The sequence below is a fragment of the Pongo pygmaeus genome, chromosome 3 (genome assembly GCF_028885625.2).
Source record: "Pongo pygmaeus isolate AG05252 chromosome 3, NHGRI_mPonPyg2-v2.0_pri, whole genome shotgun sequence".
NCBI lineage: Eukaryota > Metazoa > Chordata > Mammalia > Primates > Hominidae > Pongo > Pongo pygmaeus.
The window spans coordinates 181,825,447-181,847,985 of NC_072376.2; the positions used below are offsets into that span (position 1 = coordinate 181,825,447).

Below are 22,539 nucleotides of genomic sequence, written 5' to 3' on the forward strand. Positions count from 1 at the left end.
GTGGGAATTAATACTATAGATATACTTGCACAAGTGTAAAATGTCACGTGTGGACGTTTGTAACATTGTTTAATAGCAAAAGATTGGAAACAAGTCAAATGTCTATCAGTGGGATTCTGATTGAATAAATTATGGTGCATTTATCCAAGAGAATGCTATGCCACATTAAACATAGGCATGTTTACTCTGCACTGATACGCATGTAAGTCTCATCGTGTCTGTCCTCTTCTCAAGACCCTCCAATGGCTGTCTGTTGCTCTGAGGGTAAGTCCTAAAATAGTTACACTGGTTTACACAGTCCTACACCATCTGACTGTCCTGTCTCTCTGATGTCATATGACATTCTACATCTCACTTTCTCTGTTTCAGCCATATTGTCCCCTTTGCTGTTCCTCAAACGTGCTAGGCATGGTCCCTCCTTAAGGCCTTTGCACTAGATTCTTCTGCCTGGATCACCATACTCTCCAAATAATCCCAAAGCTCACTGACTCCCTTACCATGATCAAGTCTTTGCTCACACATCACTGTCTCAAGAAAGCAGCCCCTGGCCGCTCCGTTTTAAATTAAAATTCCCCACTGACATCCCCAACCCCCATTATCTTGCTCAGTGTGTTCAACTGCTCTTATTATGTCCTAACTCAACACAGAATTCACTTGTTTAGTATGTTTATTTTCTGCCTAATGTGCCCCCTGCCCAAGATATAAATGCCAAGGGACAGAAACTTTTGTCAGCTTGTCCCCTGCTGTGTTACCAACATACACAATAGTCCGTGGCATGAAGTAGGTCTTCAACAGGTGTTTGTTTCCAAACAAATGAATTAGTGAACATACAACGTGGAAAGGACTATAAAGTGTATATGTATTTAAGTGAAGAAGTAAGATGAAGCCCAGTTATTGTTCTGCCTATAGTATTTTTTTTTTTTTTTTTTTGAGATGGAGTTTCACTCTTGTCGCCCAGGCTGGAGTGCAATGACGCGATCTCAGCTCACTGCAACCTCTGCCTCTTGGGTTCAAGCAATTCTCCTGCCTCAGCCTCCCAAGTAGCTGGGATTACAGGTGCCCGTTGCCATGCCCAACTAATTTTTGTTTTAGTAGAGATGGGGTTTCACCATGTTGGCCAGGCTGGTCTCCAACTCCTGACCTCAGGTGATCCGCCCACCTCAGCCTCCCAAAGTGCTGGGATTATAGATGTGAGCCACCGCGCCCGGCCCTGCCTATAGTATTTTTAAGAAATAAAAAGTGTAAGAATGTATTTAGGCTGAAAGAAACCTGGAAGTCTACAGATAAAACTATTATCAGTGGTTACCTGGAGGGAGATGTATGGACTGGGCATATGGGGAAGAGTGGTAGAAAGGAGACTGTGGTGCATGTACTTTTATATAAATTATGTAAATGCATTACTTATTCAAAGCATTAAATTATCAAAAGAAAAGAAAAGCTGATGTCAGCTCCCAAAGATTGTAATTCAGTAGTTCTGAGCAGGGCTCAGGGGAATCTGCATTTTCAACAAGCTCCCCCACCCTCCCATCCCTTCCTGGGTGGGGTAGGTCACCATCAAAAATCACTGTCACCACCACCTCTCCTGACCCCAAAACGCCACAAACCATGTAACATTGGGATAGTTCTCATTTGGAGCACAATCAAATGGGCAGGCACATCACAGAAACAAAAGGCAGAGTTTTCAGTAACATTTGACACCACTAATAGCTGCCACCCAAAAGGCAGCCTCCTTGTGTGGAAGAACAGCAGAAATTTCATCTACCCTTCAGTTTCATCCCCACAAGCAAGCAGGACCAGTAAAAGGAGTGTCCTCTCTGTCTAAGACATTTATATATGTTGGGTGTTTAGACTAAATTTCAGACTTCTAAAACATTCACAGGTTTAGCGAAAGTAGTTGGAGGGGCTGCTTCAGATTTCTGCGCTCATGGTGATCATATACTGAAACCCTCCAAATTTTTCCTTCCACTTTCGCCCGGGCATTTTAATTAATACAATGTCCTTCCCAACTCACAGAGGAAAGATCTTTCTAAGAACCCTTGCTTGAGATGAGAAAGGTGGTAAGGATCTGAAATGTGTCTTAGTAAGACTCACCCAACAGGGCCACCCTGCTTCACTGTGATGCCTTTCAGATAAACAGAAGTATTCGGCTCTTGTTATTCAATGACCCTAATAAAACTTTACAACTGAAGCGTAGAGGAAAAAAAAAAATAAAAAGATCTAATGACATACAAGAAGGGACTGAACCTGCCAACCCCAGAATATTTTCAGTCTGAAAAGCAACCTCGTCCTTATTAACTTTACATTAATTCCCAAAGAGGGGAAAATTTAATAAGGAAGCAAAAATTCAATATTTCATGACTCACCACTTCCTCGGGATAATAAATATGAACTAAAGATATATACACTGAACGCTTTTAACATTTTATTTTCACTTCAAAAAATATTGTTTGCACTATCTCTATTATTGACCTCTCAAGATGATTCTATTTCCGGAACGCATTTTTTGATATGGTTTCTAATTCAAAAATCTGTCACATCTTTGATATTTCATAGGCTCCATTAAAATTAATAGCTTTATGGGTCCTTCATGAGTTTCTTCCCTAGATTTTCAAACGGTTTGTGGTCTGTTTCTCAGACTGGCCAATGACAAGCTGTTCTGGGACTGGAAGATGGAAGTAGTGAAATAATCTTTAAAAATGTGTAAAAAATAAGCACTGTCTGCCAGGGGCTTTAGAGTTGGCAAAAAGATAGATCTTTATTAAATGGTTGGTTTTGTTTCTCCTATTGTTTCTTCCTAATATCCGTCTGTGTGGTAACTGAGTCATATGACATAATACCGCAGAGAAAGACTGCAGGACAACCAGACGTACACATGTTCATCCCTCAATGAGTCGCAACCTTGGGTCTGTTCCCTAGACATTGGTGGAAAGACTTGATTAATGGCAGACTTGTTCAACATAAAAAAGAACAAAGACCAGATTTATTCTTGGCATTCCTTTTCCTAGGGGCTTATTTGTAATGGGGTAATTAATTTATGGCTTTGCAGTAAGGCGGCATCAGAGGAGCAATTTAACTCACGAGAGGTAACGCAGATGGAAAGTACAACTGAAAGATACTTTGAGTGGAAGGGTACAGAAGGAACCTCAAGCTGGACGTTGATTTGTTTTATCAGTAATACAAATTCACTACTAGCTGCCTCTTGGATTTCCCCCTTGAGAGCTGCAACGTTTCCTAAATGAACAGAGGTCTTTAGGGAATGCCTCAAACCACAGCTGAATGGGGAGTGGCTTTAGAAATCGCCGGTGGAACTTGACTGTTAACTTCTTACAATTCCCGCCGCCCCGGGCAACGCAAAAGCCGTCCTAAGTGCGATAAGGGCATGGAATGAGGGGAGTTATTTCTGGACATTAGCAGCATTCCTCCCCAGGACACACCCTCTCCCCCTCCCCAGCAGCCCGGCTCTCCGACACACTCCGCGCACACGCGCCCCTCGGCGAGACGCGGCGCACTCGCGCGCTGCAGACTGGCGGCCTCTCACCGAGCCTGAGTCGTGGCCGCTGCGCCGCCAGGAGGCTTCCCGGGAGCCGGCGGGGCCCAGGACCTCTCGAGCGCAGCAGGCAAGGGGCCGGCCTTTTGGCAGCGCGGCTGCTGCCAGTTAATTTTCTCCGTTGCATTCTGCAAACTAGATCGCATTCAGAGCCCACAAGTTGCAAGCTGGGAATAAGCGAGATCTGAAAGACCCCCAAGAGGAGCTTGTTTGGGAGTGGGGACAGACGGCGTTTTGCGCCCAACTGGTAAGTGGCAGCATTAAATCTATGTAGACATACAGGAAATAAAGCTTTGTAGCGTTTCCAGGCAGTGGCATGCAAGTACTCGTGCGAAGAGTACTGTTTGGGGTGTTTAGTTGTAGTGGACTCAGAATACCGTGTTCCGCCACGGTTTTCCTAATCCGTTCTTCGGACTCCTCTTTGGGGGTTGGCGGGGGCGGGTCCTGCTCCGCGGGACTTTTCTGTTGTTAGAGTTAGGGTGGGGGAGGGGAGAAAGGCGTGAGGTTGAATAATCTCTCTTACCCACCTCACCCCTTTTTTTATTAAAAAAAAGATACTTTTAGAGAAGCTTCTCTTTCATGTGTTTAACTTGCCTGCAGCGGTTTGAGCCCACTGAGTTTGTGTTTTTTCTAATTACTTTGTAATCGGCTCCATCCTCGGTTGAAATAGAAGGAAACTTTCACAAAGCAATCAATTTCTGACAGCCTAAGAGCTGCTCAGTTGCTGAATGAGGTCTAGCTGGAAACACTTTCTCACAAGGTTTTGGTGATTTTTCCCATGAGAAATCTGGGCGTTTTCACACCTGTTGCTTTTCAGTTGCCTCAAAATTGTTTGCTTGTTTGTTTGTTTTCTTGGGTTTCACTTGATTGCAGTTCTTTGTCTAACCAAATCCAATGCTACTTTCCCGGTTCTCCTTCTCTCCCTTTGGACGGGGTCCCTGTTGTTAGCATTCAGTTGGCTGTGGTTCTTAGCGAACAAGTGGCAGGCAGAATACAATAAGGAAGAATGCATTCCTGATGACTCCTCTACCATGGAAAGACTGAAAAACTGACATTCTCCATGAGTTTTTATGGAAAGCATTGCTGACACTTTTATAAATATTCAATTTTGGTGAGTTCCTGAAATTATTTAATCCAGAAGTAACCAACATGACTTTTACAGAGAGAGTTCCCCTAATCTATTTGCATTACAAGCATAGAGACCCTGGCACCTGAACACCCCCAGGATGCTGAAGTCACCTTTCACTTCACTGGCAGGTAGGCTACTGACAAGGAAAGGGGTGATGGAATGTTAGGAGAGGGGCAGCGGGGAAGACCCCTTGAGAAGGGGGCTGTCCTCGAAGGACCAGCATGATTTCAGCTTTCTGATGATTAAGAAAATCATCAGGATATTGGAATGTAATTTAACATCCTAGTAGGTTAAGTTGAATTCCTGTCCACATGATGAAAAAGACTTTCTATCAGCCCTTCTCACACTTCCAAGTGGAGCTCAATGGAATGCTTGTTTATTTCTGTTGCCGATAAATCCATGGGAAATCTCTGCTGAACCCAGCAATTTTAAAAAAGCAAGTTCCAGCTTATAATTGCCCATATAATGGCAAACAGGTTATTTTCAGTAACCCAAGACTCTTACATTTCCCCCCACGGTTGTTATAGAGGTTACATGAAGATGTTATGAGCATGCATTTGAGCTTACCCACCCCCAACTGAAATGGAAAGTTATCCTTGGGTGTCTGATGGAAAAGATTGTTGCCAGATACCTTAGGAGGCTATAAAATAACATGTTTCTGAAAAGATCATAACTAGTAGACATGAGTGTCTATAGCTACTATATAATTTTTCATTGTTCCTTTAGGAAAGAGACCTACTTTGATCACTACAGTGTTTACATTTGTTGTTTATTTGTTGTATGGTTTTGCTGAGTCTTTTTTCTTTTCTTTTTGCTATTGAAAATCTCCCTTCATTTAAGTGAAATCACAGACTAGAAATAGCAATGATTGCTCTCTAGGGCTAAAATTAGAAACTACAAGAGACTTTTTAGGCACATCCCTCTTGTCTCATGGAAGGTTCTGCGGAGTTTTCTTTAAAACTCCCACTTAAGCAATTATTGTAAGATGATGTTTACTCTCTAAAATAGCATTTTTATTTGGACAATTTTTTTCCATCAAGCTTTAATCATACTTTGCCAATGCATGTTGAACTTTGTTTCTCTGAGGTGCCTAAAGGCACATCCAATAGATTTACCATCCCTTCAAAGTCTGTATACTTAGCTCTTTGAACAGTTTCTTAAAAAATAATAATAATAAATAAACAAAAGCTCCAATGGCACTTGCAAGAGACAAGACTGGGTCCTGTGATGTGATGGCAGATGGCAGTTGCATGAGCTTTGTTTATGCCCAGAACAAGCTCAGTGTCTCTTAAATTAATCATGAATTCAATAATTGATTTCTCACACCTTGGGCTGCATTTAATCTTTAGCTATACATTTAAAGATAGGTTATGATTGAGGTCTTGTTCACTTGGACGTCCTTTCAAAGCCTATCAAATGATTTTACAGTTGGGTCATTTCTAATCGTAACACATATTATAAAATGTAATGACATAAACTTCGAGCTCTCCTGGCTTTTCAATTTCCAAGACTGGCTTCAGTGACCTTCCCATTTGTTGGTCAGCCCCAAAGATGGTGGGGCTAATGGATACAGTGGTTTTTCTGTAAATGTAATTAAACGTGCCTCTGCCAGCTGCCTGTGGTATTTGTGAATGTTTTCGTAAGAAAAGCTGTTCTTCGACTTTATCTGCCCACTGTGGTTTGTGGCATGTTGTGCTATTCTGCAGCCTTGCAGTTTTTTTCCTGAATGATTGGGCTATGATGTCATGTGCTATCTCAGCACAGAACCTTTTCAAGGCTTTGCTGGGGTCTGTGTGCCTGAGTGAGGGGAGTGGAGGCTCCCTCAGCGCGCACTTGGTAGCGACTCCCCGTCTACTCCAGCACATTCCATCGCCTGGAGACCAAAGCCACCAAATGATTTGTGGTCAGAGTGATTTGGGGCTGGTTAGAGATGATTTAAAAGGAAGGTTATGGGCATATGAAGTGTAGGGTAAAGAAAATATATTTTACTACTTTATTGAGACCACATGGCTCCAACTTGAACTTTTTTTTAAACATGGAAATTGTTGGCTGAAATAGCTCACAGTGTTTTTTCCCTTTTTTTCTTTTTTATTGCTCTGAGCGAAGAGCTGTACTCCCTATTTATTATATGCTTGACCTCCCCATTATTTCTGAAAGTTTGAAAAGCTTTTTATGTTTAAAGAAAACAGGAAAACGTAGGATTTATCTGTTGTGCTCTTCAAGGGCCAAATACCATTGCCAGAGAGGAGACCCAACTCTCTCCAATAATGAAACCAATGAAAGAAGGTTTCTTTCTCATGTCAAGCTTGGGAAGCCATCAGTTATGAAAGAGACAAGGGCCAGGCTGTCCCAGGGTACCCGAGGGCCACAGCATATCAGCACTGGCAGTGCATCCATGTCTCTTGTTGACTGGGAGAGATGGTTTTGCTCAACCTCCTAAGGGTTCAGTATACCCTATGATTAATAATGGGGCCAAATAAAGCATGATCGATCTTTTCCGATGCCAGAATGGTGATGATAGGGCTCAGAGACCAGGGGCTCCTTCTCATTAGTGGTCCATGGTAACACATAACACTTGGGTGCAACACTTCATTTGTGAGGCTAAGCAGCCATCTCCTGCCTCTCCTATGTGGGCTACCACAAACTGGCACAGTAAACCGCCTATTACCACTGAACAGGTTCCCAAATCTCTGTCCAGCATGAACTTAAAGTATCTATTATCACTTCACTCTGTGGCTCAGGTTCACCCTATTTCAATCCTCAAGGCATATGCCATAGTCTAATAGTCCATTACAAGCTATCAAATAGCCAAATTTGCAATTTGGTGTTATGACACTAGCTAGAGAAGTGCCATGGAAAGCATGTTTGTGAGCATGCCCAGTCCCTTGGCAGCCATCAACCCAGGGTCTGGGGGCCATGACTGTGATGTAATGGAAGGCTGCCTGAGATCTTCCCACCAACCCTTCATAGTTGCTGGTCTGTGATCCATCTGAGCCAGCCTGGATTCCCGCAGTTTGAGTCTGTGTGTGTGTCCAGGGATTTAAAGGAAAACATGTGGAGACCAAATTAGTGTGGTACCTGATGAGAAAATCTTATAGAATTGGAAAAATGTCAAGAAGGCAACATTGTATGATGGAAATCAAACTGCATTGGAATTGAGGATCCTGGTTTTGCCACTATGTGACCTTTGAACCAGCTATTTAATAGTAACATTGATAAAGCACTGTATTACATTTGATCATTTCCTTCCTAAATATGACATGTGATCATCAGAACCACATTTGGAAGCAGGTAGGGCAGGTGGCGTTATTTCCATTCTACAAGTATGGAAACTGGAGCTCTAGAGGTTAATGACTTGCTCAAGATCACAAAGCATGTGAGTGATAGACTTTGACCTCAAACTCAGAACTTCTGCCAGACACGGTGGCTCATAGGCATGAGCCTGTAATCCCAACACTTTGAGAGGCCAAGGCAGGAAGATCACTTCAGGCCAGGAGTTCGACACCAGCCTGGGCAACATAGTGAGACCCCATCCCTGCAAAAAATAAAATTAGCCCAGTGTGGTGGTATGTACCTGTAGTCCTAGCTGCCTAGAAGGCAGAGGTGAGAAGATCGCTTGAGCTCAGAAATTTGAGGCTGCAGTGAACTACTATTGTGCCACTGCCCTCCAGCCTAAGTGACAGAATGAGACTCTGTCCCAGAAAATAAACAAAAAAACCCAGAACTTCTAACTTCAAATCTCATGATCTGTCCACTGTAGCAAGCAGCCCTCACAATTCTCAACCTCTATAGAACTCACTCTCCTCATTTGCAAAAATGAGACATTTGGCCCAGAAAATTACAGGCCATTCCAGCTTAAAATTCTGTGTCTGATGAATCACCGGCTGGAAGGGACTTTAAGAAATCACTTAGTCATATTCCTTGCTTCCAGAAGGACTCTATCTAAACTATTTTGAAAAGAAAATATCAGCCCTTTTCTTACAGTCCCAGTGCAGAAAAGGGCCCCAGAGAGTGTCCAAGTGCATTTGGGAGTGAGAAAGAAACGAGGAGCTACAGAGCCAGTGCTCAGCAGGGTGATCCATCTCTTGGGCTCAGAAGTAGTGAGTCTTGCCTCACTGGATGTGAATGTTCAGCCCTGAGATCAATATCTGAAGTAGGAGAGGAGAGTCACAAGCATGCTTTGCTGGTTAGAAAGGAAGTCTGTAAGAGAGATCAGAAAACTGGTAACTCTGTGAAGGGGAAAAGAAGAGCTAAGTGACTCAGTAATGATCTTAAAGTTTATTAAGGACTGCTGGAGAGTGCGATGACTACAAATCAGTGGTAATGTTTCTGTTTAAAGATAGAAACGGCAGAATCCTGTTCATTCAGCAGGTGTGACAAGCAGAAAGCTATGCTAATCTAGCCTTACTTTGCTTGTATCGGAGGGGTTGGTGGCAGAATGGGAGTGAAAGGGGCTTCGCCCTGAAGACGGTGCCTGGGAGCCCCACTCCAGTCTTCCCTTCTCTCTCAGCACAGTTCTCAGCAGGCTGGTGTACTAGTTAGTGTCTAGTAACTTTTCTAGGACAAGGGACTACCAGTAGACAACTACCAGCAAGCACAACAAGTTGCAAGTTTAGTCTCACATTGCTCAGCTAACCTGGTTATAATTTTAAAAACTAATCTCTCTCCATGTTCTTCCTATGTCACTCCCATGAAATAGATGTTACTTTTTATTAAAAAAAAAAAAAAAAGTAGTGACTGAGATCAGAAGACAAGTAATTATCACAACTCTACAACTTACAGAGCTTGGACAAGGCATTTACTACTCTGGGTCTCGATTTCTCATCTGTGAAATGGGCTAACAATAGCCACTTCAAAGTTAAATATTTCTGGGGAGTAGCCAGGTGCAGTGGCTCACGCCTGTAATCCTAGCACTTTGGGAGGCTAAGGCAGGTGGATCACTTGAGGTCAGGAGTTTGAGACCAGCCTGGCGAAACCCCATCTGTACTAAAAATACAAAAATTAGTTGGGCATGGTGGTGAGTACCTGTAATCCCAGCTACCCGGTTGGCTGAGACAGGAGAATCGCTTGAACCTGGGAGGCAGAGGTTGCAGTGATCCAAGATTATGCCTCTGCACTCCAGCCTGAGCAACAGAGGGAGAATCCATCTAAAAAAAAAAAAAAAAAAAAAATTATGAGGATCAAATGGGGAAACATAGATGAGCATGCTATGTAACAGTTTGCATCATTATTAATAGGAGTCCAATTTCAGGCTTTTCTGTAAACCACAAGGTCACAGATGTTTCTTTTTATTCTGCCTTAATTCCATTCCCAAGCCAAAATCAGAATCACAGCAGTTTATCCTCACTTACTATGTGTCAGGCACATAACCACCTTTAATCCTCACAAAAATATTATGAAGTAGATATATTACCCCTATTTTATTATCTGGAAACTATATTCTCACAAAGATAAGCATTTTGCCCAAGATCACATGGCTACTAAGTGACAGAGGCAACGGAAACCAAGGCTGTCTCAGTGCAAAGCTGTGCTTTCAGGCCTTCAGGGCTCTGAAGAACTGGGGCCCTGTCCTGCTTGAGTACAGCCCCAGTCCTCTTGGTTTCAGGTTGCAGTTGATCTCCTGGCAGGCCTTCCAGGGGGTCTCCTCAGCTGTTCTGAGTCTAGATCAGGTCCTTTGCTTAGTCCCTTAGCTAAAGCTTCATCTTAATCCATAGTTTAGTCCATTCTGGCAGCTATAATGAAGTACCATAAACTGGATACATTATAAACAACAGAAGTTTATTGGTCACAGTTCTGAAGGCTGAAAAGTCCAAGGTGAAGGTGCCGGTAGATTCAGTGTTTGGTGAGGGCCCACTTTCTGGTTCATAGATGGTGCCTTCTTGCTGTGATCTCATGTACTGGAAGAACTAACGAGCTCCCTTGGGCCTATTTTATAGAGGCACTAATCCCATTCATGAGGCTCTACCCTCATAACCTAATCACCTCCCAGAAGGCCCCACTTCCTAAATACCATATGAATTTGGGAGGGGGGGCAGGCCATAAACATCCAGACCATAGCAATCAGCTTACTCCGATTCACACTCCACCGTCTCCTCTCCTTTTCCTGTCCTTATTCCTGGGTGGCTTGCTGACCCCTCTCATGTTCCTCTCCCACTCCACACATTCCTCTTTGGAACATCCTACATTCTCTTCCCCACCTTTCTCTCAGAAGCAGATACTTCCCCATAAGGATCTTGTACCTCTCCCCAGTTTTCCCAGCCCATGACATTAGCCCATCAAGCCTAGATCAAATGCCAATTTCCCTAGCATGTTTATTATGTTTCCCTGCACTGGAAATAAATTTTAGCATGTTAAATACAGCCTCTATATTACTTCTGAATATCACAGAATGTGAATTTTCAAAACTGTGAAAACCACAGAAGTCATTGGTCAGTTGCCTTTATTTTATAGATGAGGAAACTGAGGCTCAGACAAGTTAATTTACTGCCCACAGTTATAACTGTAGGCTAGAGCTGGAGCTGATTCCAAATGCAGTCAGTATTGTTGTCAAAATAGTGTAAACTGGGCATGTTATTGTATCCGCATCCTCCAGTCTGGTGTGGCCCCTTGGTCAAAGTTTGGAAAGGAGTTTCGCCCTTGCCACAACAGTCTGATTGGACTCAGACCGTGAATCATAAGAAATGTTTTCTTTTACTTAAACCTGTTCACTCCTCACTAGGCTACAAAGAACTACTGGCCATTCAACATTTTTTTTTTTTTTTTTTGAGACGGAGTCTTGCTCTGTTGCCCAGGCTGGAGTGTGGTGGCGTGATCTTGGCTCACTGCAAGCTCCACCTCCCAGGTTCACACCATTCTCCTGCCTCAGCCTCCCGAGTAGCTGGGACTACAGGCACCCACCACCACGCCCGGCTAATTTTTTGTATTTTTTAGTAGAGACGGGGTTTCACCGTGTTAGCCAGGATGGTCTCGATCTCCTGACCTCGTGATCTGCCCGCCTCGGCCTCCCAAAGTGCTGAGATTACAGGCATGAGCCACCGCGCCCGGCCTGCCACTCAACTTTAATTCATGGCCAGGAAGAGTTAAGTCTCCCCTTAGCTTGCCTGTCTTTTAGGTTATATAATACCAGATCTTTTTGCTTTTTCTCACAGTTCTTGTTCTCCAACAATTTCATCATCTTTATTTCTATCTGTTGAACTATATCCAAGTGCTCCATGCCTCTCAAACTGTGAAGTCCAGAAGTGGACAAAGAAGTCTCATGAAGGTATGAGAAAGTGACGATGACCTCACAATTCCTTCAAACTGTGCTTCAGTTGGTGCAGCCAACTTTCACGCTCGTGTTTCAAGCGATAGCCGGGCCTCTCTGGCTCAAGTTCAGCGTATTATCCTCATTTGGCTGGACACTGCTTAGCCTGTGTTTGTGATAATGATCGTTTCCTCCATGTAGCATCCAGAACTTTTCCGATTGAGCTTTTTTCCCTTTGTTCCTGACTACTACTCCAATTCATCAGCTCATCTGGGACTCTAATCCTATTCTTCCACCTCTTAATTCTTCACCCCAGCTACTGTCCCAAGTAGCTTAGCACATTAAAAGTCCCTGGAATTCACCCCTGAGACTTCTGGCCCCTCAAAGCACTTCTCCCTCATGGCTCCAGGATTGGATAAAGCCAGTAGTTCATCTCCCAGTACACACAAGGCACTCACACAGGGTGATAAGTTCTGAATAAAATAAGACATCACCAGAGAGCCTTCCAAGAGGCGTGTAGCTAAGGGTCTTTACATGGGTAGATTCAGAGATAACTGACCATATTCAGACCTAACTTGGGTATGACGGTGGGAGTCTCCAAGATTCTCCTTTGGCTCAGAAATGTGATAATTATGAATATTCGCAATTACAAACCACTTATCTCCATTAGCGTAAGCTACACTTATAATGAAATACATTACCCCAGTTTACAGATGAAGAAATTAAGGTTCAGTGAGGTTAAGGTCACACAGCCAAGATTAGTACTTACGTTTCCTGTCTTTAAATTCCTTGAACTTTCCTGTATTTCAGCAGGTTTTAAAATCTTAGAATTCCTAAAAATCCCATGTGTGAGTTGGGTATGGTGCTTTTGAAAAATAGAGATTCCAGGCGGGGCGCGGTGGCTCACGTCTGTAATCCCAGCACTTTGGGAGGTCAAGGCGGGCGGATCACGAGGTCAGGAGATCGAGACCATCCTGGCTAATACGGTGAAACCCCGTCTCTACTAAAAATACAAAAAATTAGCCAGGCGTGGCGGCACGCACCTGTAGTCCCAGCTACTCGAGAGGCTGAGGCAGGAGAAGGGCATGAACCCAGGAGGCAGAGCTTGTAGTGAGCCGAGATTGCACCATGGCACTCCAGCCTGGGTGACAGAGTGAGACTCCATCTCAAAAAAAAAAAAAAAAAAAAAAGAGAGAGAGATTCTAGGGCCCTGGCTCTAAGACATACTGATTGCTTAAGTCCGAGTGGAGCCCTGGAATCTGCGTTTTAATAAGCACCACAGAGGGTTTTGAGTAAGCCTCTGCAGGCCATACTTGAAGAAAACCTCTCCTTAACTATGCTGTCTAGGCCAGACCCTTAATACTACAGATCTACCTTTGCCCAGGATAAAGCTGGCACATAAAAACCAGCCACAGAAACCTCCTGATCCAGACAGTAGCTCAGAGGGCTCCCTGATGACCCTAAGACCCAGGACTGTGGTGCTCAGAGCCTGCCACCAACCCTGGTTCAGTCCTGTTTTTGTCCTCTTCAGTTTTGCTGACCCGTTGAACTCCCCTCTTTTGAGCACTCTGCTTTGATCCCACTCGGGTCTTAGATATGCTCTTGCCCCTGATTTTGTCAGCCTCGGCTGCTCCAGATGAGAAAGCCTATCTCCCTAAGGCCTTTCCAGATGCAGCTGTAAAATGGATCTGAAACCTGACTCATGAGAGACAATCTGAAGACTTTGGGGAACTTTCTAATCCCGTGCACCCCAGCTGGGCAACATTTACAAACTGCTCTGAGGGAAAGCTTCACAGCCAGTTTCCCCAGAGAGGCATAGTGGTTCTTACAGTCCTACTAAACTAAGTTTACAATCTATCATTCCTGAAAAACCAGATACTCCAGGAGGCAGATAGATGACTAGGGAATGGGCAGCGCAATGAGTGTTGATTGGGTGTGCACAGTACACAGGCACTGCACTGATTTCTTTCCATGAGTTGTGTCTTCGTCTCCTTTCACCCATAAGGAGCACAGCCTGGATGGTTTCACCTGGTGCCTGCTCTCTACTCTCAGGGCACTTAGGGATTGTGTGTTCCTTGGATTACAAACACAGCCCTGCTACCTACACATCCCTCGGGTCTTTCAGGATCACAAAATCTGCAAGTGGTCCCTGGCTGGATTCTCTTATGTGTGTTTTATCAAGGAACAAGTAGATTCCTGATGAAAAAAGTTTTTAGACTGAAAGCAGACTAACAGAGTGGTTGAAAATTAACATGGGACACAACACAACCGAACTCCCAGTCTTGGTAGACACGTTCCACTTACTCTCTCTTCTCTATTCCCTTTTCCAAGTGCAGGAATCTTTTTTATTTTTATTTATGTATTTATCTTATTTTATATTTTTGAGACGGAGTTTCACTGTTTCGCCCAGGCTGGAGTGAAGTGGCGCGATCTCGGCTCACTGCAACCTCTGCCTCCCAGGTTCAAGCGATTCTCCTGCCTCAGGCTTCTGAGTAGCCGGGATTATAGGCACCCGCCACCACGCCCAGCTAATTTTTGTATTTTTAATAGAGATAAGGTTCCGCTATGCTGGCCAGGCTGGTCTCGAACTCCTGACCTCAGGCGATCCATCTGCCTCGGTCTCCCAAAGTGCTGGGATTACAGACATGAGCCACCACACCTGGCAGGCATCTTCTACTCAATAGGCTTGACTCTTCCTGCACTTTTTCAGAAGCAAATTCAGCTTGTGATAGTGGGGCAGCACACAATAACATATGCTGGCAGCAAATCCCAACACAGTGGGAAGAAACTGCTTTTCCTGTACATTGGTCTCTACTATCTTGTGACAATCTGAAGAGAAATTCCCAAACATAAGTCTCCTGAGTGATTGTCAGGTGTATACCTTGCCTTATTGTTAGCAGATGTGAAAGCTCTTTGAGAAGACAGCAAAGTATTTGGAGCTGGAGGGAAAGGGGTGTTTGGAGCCTTGTTAGAGACCAGCTGTAGAGCCTTAGAATGTTCTCTATATAGGAAAGCTTACACTGTGCTGAAAGAAACAGTTGCCTGTTGGGTTATAACTTGGCGAGTTATGTAATGATACAAATGTTGGATGACTTGTTAAAGGATCTGAGAGCATTATGGCAAAATTCTACACCCTATCCTTAATTAGATCAAGTTAAACTGAAAGGGAAAAGCAGTCTGGTTTGCTAACCACAGTGGAAGTTTTCGGGTGGAATTCATATCCGGATTGCACTGTCTGGCTTGAGGATAATACACAGGAAGCAATTTGGAGTTTTTCTTTCTTTTGGTTTTGATATTTCAGTTACAGGGAACTTGAAGTCTAGGAACTGGCTTTGCAATGTTAACAGTTATCACAGCCAGCTAGCCAAAATGTCCCTGTTTAAGATCTTGCTGTTTATCATAACACGAAGTGTGCTCTATGCCGTGTATGATTTCCAATACACATGTGTTAGTAATTACTACCAATATGAGCATCTACCCAGCCATTAATCAAGGCGCCCAACACATCCTGCCAATGTACTTTGAAACTTTATCTGCTGAAAAAGCAAAATTCCCCTCCGCTAATGAACACTTTTAGGAAAGCAAGCTGGTTAAGAGTGTCTGAAGCATTCGAGTGACAGCTCCAGTGAACTCCCATTTATGATCGCAGGTGACCTAGCAAAAACTGGGAAATATAAGCACAGTTCTACATTTTAGTTTCTCCTAAAGATCATCAGTTTAATAATAACAGTTGGCCTTTATTGAGCCCTGATCCGAAGTCTCTTAACATGTTTTTTCTCCTTTAATAATCCCAGGACATAAGGTCTGTTAATATCCCTACTTCCTGGTTAGGAAGCTGAAGCTCAGAGAGGCTAAGTACTTTGTGAAAATTCATTCATGGAGGAAATGACAGAGCCAGGGTACTAACCCTGGTGTGCCCGACTCCGGAACTCATGTTTCTTGGATTCCATTCTTCTTTCAAAACCACTTGGTGCCTCCAAAGAGAAAAATGGTTTGGTAATTAGTCCCATTTGCTTCCAATGATGAAGAGGAACTCTTTGATGTTGATATCTTTTTTTTTTTTTTTTTTTAATGGAATCTCACTCTTGTCATCCAGGCTGGAGTGCAGTGGTGCAATCTTGGCCCTCTGCAACCTCCGCCTCCCGGGTTCAAGTGATTCTCTTGCCTCAGCCTCCCATGTAGCTAGGATTACAGGTGCCTCCACCAAGACTGGCTAATTTTTGTATTTTTAGTAGAGACGGGGTTTCAACATGTTGGCCAGGCTGGTCTCGAACTCCTGACCTCAACTGATCCTCCCACCTCGGCCTCCCAAAGTGCTGGGATTACAGGCGTGAGCCACTGCACGTGGCAGGATGTTGATATCTTTCAAACATTTATTAAGCACTGACCTTGTTCCAAGGGGTTAAGCAGACCATATCACTGAATGCACCCAATAAACAAGGTAGGTTGTAGCATCTCTGTTTTACTGTCAAGTAACCACCTGTTCCGTCCCATCATCCAGCGTTGCCCCTGTGGCCCTAAGGGTTGACTGACTTTCTGTTTGCGTGGAGTATGTAAATAGGACCAAAAAGCCATGTGGTAGCTGTAGGAGACAGGACACAGCAATGGAAGCCCAAAAGTGTGGTTCTCATCTGGGACACCATTATTCGTGATAACTCTCTTCATCTCCTCTGTACCTGTGTTCCTTTTTCGTGCCTGTAGTATTTCCTTTAACTAAAATGGAAGTGTTATCTGAAGTTTCATGAAAATAGCATATGTATCAGAAATAGGGAGATATCAGCCGGGTGCAGTGGCTCATGCCTATAATCCTAGCACTTTGGGAGGCCCAGGCAGGCGGATCACTGGAGGTCAGGAGTTCAAGACCAGCCTGGCCAATATGGAAACCCTGTCTCTACTAAAAACACAAAAATTAGCCGGGCATGGTGGTGGGCGCCTGTAATCCCAGCTACTTGGGAAGCTGAGGCATGAGAATTGCTTGAACCCGGGAGGTGGAGGTTGCAGTGAGCCGAGATCGCACCAGTGCACTCCAGCCTGGGTGACAGTGTGCAACTCAGTCTCAAAAAAAAGGAAATAGGGAGAAAGATATCTTTTCTAATTCAGGATCTTCCACTAAATATCAGTATTCAAATTATGTAGCCTTTTTGACCCTTAGTATCCCAGTCCGTAAAATGAAGGCAATAGTACTCAGCTCTAAATGTTGTTGTAAAGATTAGATGAGACAACACCTATGGTGTGTGTAGCACAGTACCTTATATGTATCAGTAGTAGTGCCCTTTAAATGTCACTTCTGTCCCTCTTCTCAACTCCCCACCTTGCCACCCGTATTAGTAAGTAGTGCTTACAATACAGGTAAGATGGGGTGTTTGCGAACAGCGTCGTGCCGTCCACGGTGTCACTTATCGGGCGGCAATATCAAGTAGTGGTTAAACTCTTTGAATCCCTTTAAGTAGACTGATGAAGTTGAAATCCCTGCTCCACCATTTCCTGTGTGACTTTGAGAGAGTTATTGAACCTCCCTGGGCCTCAGTTTCCTCTTTCTTTAAAATGGGTTAGTACTTCTCTCATGGGGTTTCTGAGAGGGCTGAATTCATTATATACTACATTCACTTAGAAAATACCTGGCCCAGAATGAACACTTATTCGATGTTAGCTGCCATTATTATTATTTATTTATTTATCTCTGTGACCTCTTGGAAGCTTATTAAAGGAGCTGTGCAGAGTGAGACCGTGAAACAGATTTTCTAGTGCAAACGGGGCTGCTCACAGGAGGCTCGTGGAATCTGAGTGCTGACCTTGGCCCCATTAGCACCGTTCTCTAACCAGCTCGGGCACGGGGCTGTAATGAGGATTATTGAAGTAACATATGGAAAACTCTTAGAGTTAGCTCTTGGGAAAGGAAAAAGGCACTGAATAAATACAAGGAATTATTAAAAACCGGGAGACAACCTCACAGGGATGCTGAGCTTTGTATGTTATTTGCTATTCTAAGAAGAAACTGGGGCAAGAAGCCAACTTCATCACCAGGTGACAAAGTGGTCTCCTGGCTGCTGTTCAAGGGACGGCAGAATGCAGCGTCACCTCCAGGCCATCACAGCCTCTTCCTGGCTGCAGGAAGCTCAGCTTTCCCATGAAAAAGAAGGGCTGGGTCCTATGCCAGGCGCTATGCCTGCTGCCTCCCATATCTTGTGCCCAAATACCCCTCCTTTGAGGAGAGCTGGGAGGTGGTATTCTAAGTGAGAACCTACCAAGTAGAATATTGATGGTAAATTCCCTCTGGTACTAGTGCAGATGACTTAGGGGCCACCAGCAATCTGCTTCCACAGCAGGACTCCAGTCCCAGACTGGGCCAAGCTCAGGGCTTCGTTGCCAAGCCTTAACGAGTATGTGGAGAGTACACAGCTCTGTGATTCTGGAGATAACAGTCCATCAGTCTCTACTTACAACTTTACCACCCACCCGTGTGACATTCCTCTCTCCAGAACCAATCCTAACCCTAAAATGAAATATACTTAAAGTGGTCTCCAGGTATCACTTGTGAAATGGTGTACAGGAGGCATCCAAGAATGAATCAAGATCTGGCCCACAGCCACCACACAGCTTGGGGCCTCTGGTTTCCCCATGATATCAGTGGCATAATTTCTATGGCTCCGAGCAATGATTACAGAAACATCCTATTTCTCTTTGCTACAGAATAAAGAATATCTTAGCCATGATGTCTTATACTATAAAATCTTAGAAGATAAGGATAGATGTCTAAGTCTCATCACTCAAGAATATAGCACTTCATGACATGTACCTTTATTTATACTTTTCTGGTAACAATATAGTTTTAAAATACTCATGGCCTTTCTAAATAATGGTATAAATATGATATCTCAATCCTCAAAACTACCAACAAATTTAAGGTATTTATAACACATACAACCAATACTTATGCATAAATATTATAAAAACATGGCCTACCTCTCAATGTGCATAGCAAAAATAGTTTGGAAAAGAAAAAACAGAATTAAAAATTCCACCACTCAAAATAAAAAATAGTTCTCTTTCCTTCTTCAACCAGTTTCAAAGATGCTACATTAACCATCAACTATGAAAGGGATCAGACATTTCAGCAGCCTTTTAAACCTAGAAATCCTTAAAAATGTAAGGATTAGACAGTAGAATATTTTCTCTGGCATTTAAGATTTTTGAAGGGTCTAGTTAGGATCTAGTAAGTTCTTCAGAAAGGTTAGGCTGACTGTAAAGACAACACTGCACAATATAGAAAATTCTCTAGCTCACTTACTAGAATGGAATGTGTTTTTTCTTAGAGATCAGGATTAATTATTAAAATATTTAAAGAAAAAGATGTTTCTAAGGCTGCTAGGAAGACAAATCATAACAGTAGATCCCAATAATAAGCGTATGTGTAAAACAATCTCTTAAAAAAGAGGTGGCATGCGGCTGGGCGTGGTAGCTCATGCCTGTAATCCCAGCACTTTGGGAGGCCAAGGCAGGCAGAGCATCTGAGGTCAGGAGTTCGAGACCAGCCTGGCCAACATGGTGAAACCCCGTCTCTACTAAAAATACAAAAATTAGCCAGGCATGGTAGTGCACACCTGTAATCTCAGCTACTCTGGAGGCTGAGACAGGAGAATAGCTTGAACCCTTGAGGCAGATGTTGCAGTGAGCGGAGATTGTGCCATTGTGCTACAGCCTGGGTGACAGAGTGCGACTCTGTCTCAAAGAAAAAAGAAGTGGCATGCATATTTAAAAGTAGTTGCAAAGAAAGTCCTGGCAGTTTTTCAGAGCTCCCTTCATGTAATCACTCTATTACAGTGCACCCCTCAAGTTGAAAAGCTCCCATTTATTTAACATTTTTTTAAAGAATTAAATATTTTCCTTATTTATCCAATTTGCAAATGTAAAGCAAGGCTGCATCATTTCTCTTTTTTCCGCATCCTTCTTTCCATCCACTAAGGTAGTTCTCTGGGGCTGTTTACAGCTTCTGAAGGTGATTTGATGTGAACTCCCTCCTGACTTCTGGTTTGTCTGCTTCTTATAAAGAGCTAGTATGCTCCAGAGAGCACCAGAGGCGGTTCTTACCCAGCAATCCCAGAAGCAATTTTCTTCTGATTTTCTTACTCACCAGAGCCCTCCTGGAGGTTTCAGACAAAGAGGCTGAGCAGTTTGCAGTAGCTACTAGAGAGAGGTTCATAATGGAATAGCAGCTTCAGGTTTTTAATCCATCATTAGAAATAGTTGTTTTACAACTTGAGAGAGAAAAAGTAGAAATCTATGGCATAATGAATGGAAAAAAAAATGGGTCATGTTACTGTAGAGATAGACTCAAATTCTATATTATGTCGTAAGTGAAAGCTTTTTCGGTCCATATGGGTATAAATTAATAAGAGAGAATGCTGTCAGCAAAGAAAGTGTAAGTACTTTGTCTGGAGAGTAAGAGTCCGGCCAGTTAGTCCTAATAAATCCAAGGGTTTAGGGAACCTCTTTTGAGATAGGTGATGCATTGCTCATTATTAGAGAATCTCTTGGCATGAGTACTTTTGCACCAAGCATCTGCTTTTAAGGTCTCTTCATGAATGTTCTTCTTATGTGCTGATATCTTTATTCTTACACAAACTTGGTGGAAGGCACTATGGTTGCATCATTAAATTACCTCACTGTATTCTACAACTACCCTACCTAATATGCTCCAATCACTCTTACTGTATTTTGTTTTCTTCATAACATTTCCCTGTCTGAAATTATTTTATTCATGTGGTATCGTTTAAGTGCTTATTATCTCTCTCAGCCTGCTCCCATCACCACTGGAGTAAAAGCTGTAAGTAGACACCTTGTCATCTTCTCCTATATATGCAAGTTTCCATTTTGTTTCATAATTAGCTTCTCTCTCCTCCCAGCAAGGTTTTCAAGATCCAACCCAAAGACTGCTTAAGGAATGGAACTTAGACTTCTTTTACTTCTTCAAGAGTCACTTCATGGATAAAAAGCATCCTGTTCTTGGGACTTTGACTCAGCAGAGCCAAGAACTTTCCTATAAGCTATTGCTTGGTTGTTAAGGAAACACAACAGAATACCAGCCTGACGTGTCACATTCTGCATGCGCTCATTTATAATACAGTGTGGTATTTTTCACCTCCTATCTGCAGCAAGATGAGATAATCGCTGGCTGGTGTGAGTTTTTTTAGCATCTCTTTGCATCAATAGATCTAGTTTTCAGACTATATACTTAAGTTTATAAAACCATTGCTAACATTTGTTTTCTTTAATCAGATTCAATTTGATTCTTATTAAGACCATGTTTTAGAAAGCCCCCAGTGGCCCTCATAATAGTGGGAAGTTTCAGAAACAAAGGCCAATATTATGAACACATTAATATATAACCCAGGTGTCATGGAAGTGCTCTCAAATAGGAAACGTGGAAGACATTAGTTGCATGCATCCCAAGTCAGAGACTTATTTTCTTAATTTGCTTTCTGTGCCTCCACAATGGTCTTTTTCCTTAGCTTTGGAAAGAAATCATAACAGCCAGCTAACTTTATTGGGTAACATGCATCAAGCCCCACAGCAGAGGTTAGATATGCATTACCTTGTTTGCATAACAACCTTATGAGGAAGGTAGCAAATAAAATATGGGTATAAAAGACCTCCATAGTTAAGGAATGAGGAAATAATAATGCAAGTCTCTTTTCATACAACATAATTGTCCTAAAACGTATGTATTTCTTTGTATCTTTTAAAATGCAGCATAAATGGGGTATTCTAATATCATTTTGTTTTTCTTTAGGTTTCTCTTTTGTACATTTTAATAAGTTTAAAATATATAAAGTGTCCAGGCATGGTGGCTCACGCCTGTAATCCCAGCACTTTGGGAGGCTGAGGCAGGCACCTGAGGTCAGGAGTTTGAGACTAGCCTGGCCAACATGGTGAAACCCCATCTCTACTAAAAGTACAAAAATTAACCGGGCATGGTGGTGGGCGCCTGTAATCCCAGCGGCTCAGGAGGCTGAGGTGGGAGAATCGCTTGAACCTGGGAGGTGGAGGTTGCAGTGAGCTGAGATCACACCATTGCACTCCAGCCTAGGCTACAAGAGTGAGACTCTATCTGAAAGAAAAGAAAAGAAAAAAAGAAAAGAGAAAGATTTACATCTGCTTGCAGTGAAAATAAATGCAGAATGCTCCACAATGAAAAGTTATTCTCTAACTTCTTCCCTCAGCCTCTGCCCCTCCTCTCAAGATAAGTTACAACCCTCCAAAAATATATTGTCCAGTGAAACCACAATGGTATAGAAGTCTACAGTTAGTCTACAATGTGTTGTTGACAGCTGCATCTAACATTCTTTTTAAAGGTTGCATAGTATTTCATTATGCAGGATACCATAATGGCCGTTTCCTTTTTGATGAACATTTAGGCCAAGTTTAGTGTTTTCCTTTGTAAAAAGTGTTGAAATGAACATTCTTGTCTTTCCTGTGTCTTTGTGTCCTTTTGTGAGTAAATTAAGCACAACTTCTTAGAAATGAAACTGCTGGGTCAATTGTATACGTATCCTAAATTTTGTCAAATTCTCTTTTTAACAGCTTACACCAAATTATATTCCCACATTGGTTATAGCAATT

At 42.9% G+C, this 22,539-nt stretch overlaps 1 protein-coding gene across 5 annotated transcripts in view; it reads left to right on the forward strand.

The window, feature by feature from the left end:
* Positions 1 to 22,539, forward strand: part of PALLD (palladin, cytoskeletal associated protein) — a 442,141-nt gene that overhangs the window by 131,188 nt on the left and 288,414 nt on the right. The gene's annotated exons all lie outside the window — the stretch shown is intronic.